This window comes from Dasypus novemcinctus, chromosome 2 (assembly GCF_030445035.2).
Source record: "Dasypus novemcinctus isolate mDasNov1 chromosome 2, mDasNov1.1.hap2, whole genome shotgun sequence".
In the NCBI taxonomy this organism is placed as follows: Eukaryota; Metazoa; Chordata; class Mammalia; order Cingulata; family Dasypodidae; genus Dasypus; species Dasypus novemcinctus.
The window spans coordinates 132,564,557-132,571,599 of record NC_080674.1 but is presented as its reverse complement, the minus strand read 5'-3'; positions in this window follow the sequence as shown (position 1 = coordinate 132,571,599).

Genomic DNA, 7,043 nt, shown 5'->3' with positions numbered 1-7,043 from the left:
ATTCATTAGCCACACTTCCAACTAAGCTGAACAAAATAATGATTTTGAAAGGCCATTTAAAAAAGCTTGTATATTCCCAGCTTACTAGTCATAAATAATTTTCGTCTGAATTAAATTTAAATTCTCACAAGATTCAGGTCTAAGTCCAGTCAAAAGTGAGTATTATTGTTCCATTTAACCCTGAAGGCAGAGAATTTTACCACATTTACTATAGAACATGATATTATCCAATAAATATTCTAATTATAGAAGAAAATAGAGATTTTAGGAGGCTGGATTTGAGGAAAACCATGATATCTGCCAAAAGGATGAAGCATTTCTTATCAATCTCTAACTAAGGAAATCAAGAGTATAGTTTTTCCCTTGAAAGGTGTTTGGTGGCCTTGATAGAAGCAGAAGAAAACAACTAAATACAATAACTAATCTTTAACCCAGACCACATTCATATTTATTCAAAGATCTTTATTGGTCCCTTAGAGAAATTTGATGTTATTGAAAATCATTGCAAGGAAATAATTCCTCAGGAAGGACACCATTCAGATGGTTTCTGCTTCTTACAAATCTGACGGGTACAGGAGTAGGGGGGCATGACTAGATGCTTAAAGTCAGCCTCTAAAGGAAATATGCTAGTTTCAGTTCTGATGGGAAAGGCCACATCTCAAGCTCAGATCAGCAGAGAGGGAGCAGAAGATGCAGATACAGTTGGTAGGTTTTTTCCCCCTTTGCTCTGAGTATTATTCATATAATTTCTTTAAGGAATCAAATCCATCTACAAATCATCCAAATACGAAACACAGAATTACAGTTAAAAGGCTTGAGTTCTTTGTCCAGCTCTATTGTTTGAATTCAGAGAAGTTACTTACCAATGTTCAGTTGACGACATTAAGTTATTTTATTAAGTTATTTAGCTGGCTCCAGTTTACCATGCAGAGCAAATTGGGGGCAATAGACCTTCCTCACTAACTCACCATGTTACTAGGAAGATACATTATTGGGAATAAAACTTGTGACAAAGTTAAAAGTTCTATAGTAATGTAATCCAACTACCAAAACAGATGAACTCAATGAGATTTTATAGGAATCAGTAAAACATCTTCCCCAACTTAATGTCTGCCATTTGCAGATACATGATGTTTTCATGTCTCTTTCCTGTTACATCTTTAGCTATAGGTATAGTTCTAAAAAAGAATTGCGTCTTAAATAGAAGTAAATGAGTCAATTGTAGGCAAAAGAATGGCTATCAGTACATATAAAGCCTGAGAGAGATTAATGCTCGAGTAGGAAATCCAGCACATAAAGACACTGGTGAGTTCCTGCCATAAGCCATCCTACTCCCAAGACCTTGCAAATGGAGGACTGCACACCTGAACGTCCTTAGCTCTACTATTCTCATATCCCATCCTGAGCTGTCCCCACCACTGCCAACAGGTTTGCGTGCCTGATATGCTCCTTACTTAGAAAAGAATCCTGAATCTGTGCTTTTGCCAGTTTTCCAGACAGAAGTGCTAACAATGGAATCATTTTCTTTTAATAAAACAGCTGGTTCTGAGGGGCCTAGCATTAGGCCAAATGTCTCAATTTTAGTTTGCCAGTTTTCCCTCACTTCCCATTCCTAGTGAATTTCTGTAAGAATGGCAAGCTCATGGAAATACGGTTAATGAGTTAGATTCTCGAATCTTCTCCCAAAATTCCAAATTAGTTTTTGGGTCCAGGAAACTCTCCTGACAGAAAACTCTTTCATGTGTACTTTTTTCAGGTAACATTTCAAGAATAGATTAGAAATGAGGGGTATTCATATCAAAGACTACACTGTGTAAAGCATCAGTGATACCCTCAGAATGGTATACTTATTCTTTATAGAAACTTCTTCCAATTCAGTGAGAAAGAGCATGAATTTTAATTTTAATCTACATGCAGACAGAAAAAGAATATGTTCTCTTAAGTCATAATGATGTTATTTGTTGCTTTCCTAATTTAACAAAATAGGTGCATTGACCTATATTTTATGTCTTCACTTTGAGATCAAGTTATTCTCCTACTCAGAGCCTGCTCCACTCACAGTGGCTTACAGAATGAAACTCAAATTCTGCCAGATATTCAAGGTACCAGTTGATCTAGCTCAAGCTATTCCCTTGGTCTTAAGCTTTTTGTTTTGCTTGTCTCCTTTGCCTCCCATGACATACTGTACTGACTTACTCCTGATATCACTAAAACACTCTTATATCCAAATACCCAAGTGTTGATTTGCTCACGTGTTTTTTTAATTTTTAATTTTTATTTTTTTATCTAAAGCTTACTGAAATCCTTCATCTTCTGAGAGCTAAGCTGGATGTAATCTTGTCCATGAAATCTATTCCAGCCTCTCTAGTTAATCTCACTTTCCTCTTTGTTCTCATAATATTTTTGTATACTTCTCCTGTGGCACTAATCAGCATCTACTTTGTTTTTACATAATTATGTAGTGAACAATCTTCCCCAATAGACTGAACAATCCTTAAAGCAAGAGATGCTGATATTTTTCATCTCTGTTCCACTGATAACACTGAAAGAGCCTTCAATATTTGTGAGGCTAAATTGTCATATATAAAGGGTGAATTCAAGAGAGGGGTTGTTTACAATAGCCCCAAGATAGAAACAACCCAAATGTCCATTAACTAATGAGTGGGTAAACATGAAATGGCCCATGTATATAATGAATAGTATTTAGCCATGAAAAGGAGTGAAGTTCTGATTCATGTTACAACATAGATGAATCTTGAATACATTATATTAAGAGAATGAAGACAGACATAAAAGGCCACATATTGTATGATTCCATTTACAGGAAATGTCCAGAATAGGGAAATTCATAGAGGCAGAAAGAAGATTAGTGGTTACCAGTGGCGATGGGAGGTGGGACTGGAGAATGACTGCATAATGGGTACAGGGTTTCCATTTGGGATGATGAAAAGGTTCTGGAATTATATAGTCATGATTCTGGTAAGGCAATGAATATAATTAATGCCACTGAATTGTACCTTTCACTTGAACCATGGTAATTCTTCTAATGTGTTTTTGGATTTGATTAGCAAATATTTGGTAGAGGATTTTTGTACCTGTTTTCTTTAGGGAAATGTGTCTGTAATTTTCTTTCTTTTTTCATAATAACTTTATCTGGCTTTGGTATTAGGGTGATATTGGCTTCATGAAATGAGTTTGTTAGCATCCTTCACTGTTCAATTTTTTTGGAAAAGCCTGAGTAAGATTAGTATTAAATCTTTTTTTTTTAAAGATTTATTTATTTATTTCTCTCCCCTTCTCCCCCCACCCTGGTTGTCTATTCTCTGTGTCTATTTGCTGCATCTTCTTTGTCCACTTCTGTTGTTGTCAGCGGCATGGGAATCCGTGTTTCTTTTTGTTGTGTCATCTTGTGTCAGCTCTCCGTGTGTGCAGCACCATTCCTGGGTAGGCTGCACTTTCTTTTGAGCTGGGCGGCTCTCCTTATGGGGTGCACTCCTTGTACGTGGTGCTCCTCTACGCAGGGGACACCCCTGTGTGGCAGGGCACTCCTTGCACGCATCAGCACTGCACATGGGCCAGCTCCACACGGGTCAAGGAGGCCCGGGGTTTGAACCGCGGACCTCCCATGTGGTAAACGGACTCCCTAACCACTGGGCCAAGTCTGCTGCTTAAATCTTTTTTGAATGCTTGGTAGAATTTACCTGTGAAGCCATCTGTCCTGAGTTTTCATTTTGGGGAGTTGATGACTGTTTCAATCTCTTTGCTTGTGACTGGCTTGTTGAGGTCTTCTATTTCTTCTAGGGTCAGTGTAGGTTGTTCATACATTCCTAGGAATTTTTCCACTTCATATACATTCTCTAGTTTCTTGGAATACAGTTGTTCATAGTATCCTCTTATGGTCTCCTTTATTTCTGTGGGGTCAATAGTGATGTCCCTGCTTTCATTTTTTACATTATTTATCTGCATCTTCTCTCTTTTTTCTTTGTAGGTCTAGCTAAAGGTTTGTCAATTTTGTTGATTTCTTTAAAGAACCGATTTTTGGTTTTGTTAATACCCTCTGTTGTTTATTGTTGTTGTTGTAGTTCTCAATTTCATTTATTTCTGCTCTGTTTTTTGTTATTTCATTCCTTCTGCTTGCTTCGGGAATAGTTTGCTGTCCTTTTTCTAGTTCCTCCAGCTGTGTAGTTAGGTCATTGATCTGAGATCTTTCTTCTTTTTAATGTAAGTATTGAGGACTATAAACTTCCCTCTCAGCACTGCCTTTGCTGCATCGCATAAGTTCTGATATGTTGTGCTCTCCTTTACATTCATCTTGAGATATTTATTGATTTCCCTTGTAATTTATTCTTTGAACCACTGATTATTTTAAAGTGTGTTGCTGTTAATCTCTGTATATTTTTAAATTTTCCCTTTATCTATCCATTGTTGATTTCTAGTTTCATTCCATTATCATCTATGATGGTTCTTTGTATTATTTCAATATTTTTATATTTAGAGAGACCTACCTTGTGACACAACATGTGGTTTATCCTGGAGAAAGATCCATGAGAACGAAGTATATTCTGCTGTTTTGGGGTGCAATGTCCTGCATATTTCTGTTAGGTTTACTTCTTTATCATATTATTCAAGCTCTATATTTTTTTATTGATCCTCTGCCTACTTGATCTGTCCAATGTTGAGAATAGTGTATTGAAGTCTACAACTATTAATGTAGAGGCAGCTATTTGTCCCTTCAGTTTTGCATTGTTTGCTTCACGTAATTTGGGGAATCCTGGTTAGGTGCACATACATCTCTGATTATTATTTCCTCCTGGAGAATTGCCCTTTTAAATAGTATATTAAAGACTTTCCTTGTCTCTAATAACAGGTTTGCTTTTTATTTTATTTATTTCATTTCATTTCATTTTATTTTATTTATTTCTCTCCACTCCCCCTTGCCCCCATTGTCTGCTCTCTGTGTCCATTTGCTGTGTTTTCTCCTGTGTCCACTTGCATTCTTGTCAGGTGGTAGCAGGAATCTGTGTCTCTTTTTGTTGCATCATCTTGCTGTGTCAGCAATCTGTGTGTGTGGCACCACTCCTGGGTGGGCTGCGTTTTTCACATGGGGTGACTTTCCTTGCTGGGTGCACTCCTTGCATGTGGGGCACCCCTACATGGGGGGCTCCCCTTTGTGGCACAGCACTCCTTGAACATGTGGGCCAACTCACCCCACAGGCCAAGAGGACCTGGATATTGAACCCTGGACCTCCTATCTGGTACGCAGATGCTCTATCAGTTGAGCCACGTCCGCTTCCCATCAGGTTTGCTTTTAAAGTCTGTTTCATCCAATATAATTATAGCTACTCCAGTATTTTTTTTTCTGTTGTTACTGTGAGCATTGAATATCTTTTCTCTAGTCTTTCATTTTCGATATATTTGTATCCTTGGGTCTAATGTGAGTCTCTTGTAGAAAGTGTATAGATAGTTTATATTTTGCTATCCATTCCACCAATCTGTTTCTTTTGATTGGGGAGTGAAATCCACTAACAATGTTACTATTGTAAAGGTAGTTCTTACTTCACCCATGTTGACGGGTTTTATCTGTTATATCTTGTTTTCACCACTCTTTTTACTCTTTTAGTTACTTTTAATGATATAATCTCCATTTCTAGACTCTCTTCCAACCCTCTCTCTCCTGCCTTTTCTTTTCAGGCCATAGCACTCCCTTTAGGATTTCCTGCAAACCTGCGTTTTTCTTTTTTCCAAACTCTCAGTTTTTGTTCATCTGTGACTATTCTAAACTCACCCTTATTTTTTAAAGACAATCTTGCCAGATATAAGATTCTTGGCTTCCAGTTTTTCTCTTTCAGTTTGTTAATATATCATACCACTGCCTTCTTCCTTTATGGTTTATGATGAGAAATAAGTACATAATCTTATTGGTCATCCTTTGTATGTGATGAATCACTTTTTTCTTGCTGCTCTCAGGATTCTCTCTTTATCTGTGGCATTTGATGTACTGATTAGTATGTGTCTCAGAGTAGGTCTATTTGGATTTATTCTGGTGGGAGTACATTGTGCTTCTTGGACATATATATCTATGTCCTTCAATAAAGTTGGGAAATTTTCTACCATTATTTCCTCATATATTCTTTCTGTCCCTTTTCTCATCTCTTCTCCTTCTAGAACATCCATAACACTGTTGTTTTGTCTTTTTTGAAGTTGAAATAAAGTTTAAAAAAAATAAAGAAGAGATAGACCAATATATAGTTTTTACAGAATTATTTTATTTAGGAACCTTTTTATTTAAGGAATTCGACTAACATCTCTTAGGTCCATACTGTGCACATTTTGGGGAAAGGTGCTAATAAAGTCAGGGTCACTTATTAGTTTGGCAATTGTTTCTTTTCCTGGGAAAAATATTTGTTTTAAAATATTATATCTTGAAAACACTTTTGGTTAATTTGTCATTATATTAATTCAGACTCAAATCTGAGCCATTTGTGGGTTCCTTCTCCATGTTTTTTTTTTTTTTTTTATTCCCGGCTCCCTTGTGGCTTGCTTGCTGTCTGCTCTCTGTGTCCATTTGCTGTGCATTCTTTGGTGTGTCTGTATTTTTATTTTTTATTTATTTTGTATTTATTCCACCCCCACTTTGTGGCTTGCTTGTTGTCTGCTCTCTGTGTCCATTCACTGCATGCTCTTCTGTGTTTTTTGTTTTGTTTTTTAACTTGTCCCCCTTTTTGTTGTGTCACCTTGCTGAGTTGGCTCTCTACAGTGCTTGCAGGCTGGTGGCTCTCCGCCACATGTGGGCGAACCTGCCTTCACAAGGAGGCCCCGGGATGTGAACCCAGGTCCTCCCATGTGGTAGACGGGAGCCCAACTGATTGAGCCATAGCTGCTTCCCCTTCTCCATGTTCTTTAAAGAAAAACACATAAAATATATATAGAAAGAATATATTTTCATGTCAATTCAGTAATGTACTAGGTTTTATTGATATATTAATATTTAATGTTGATAAAACAATCTGTTAAAAAGACTTGGTGTTTTAGGGAATACATTT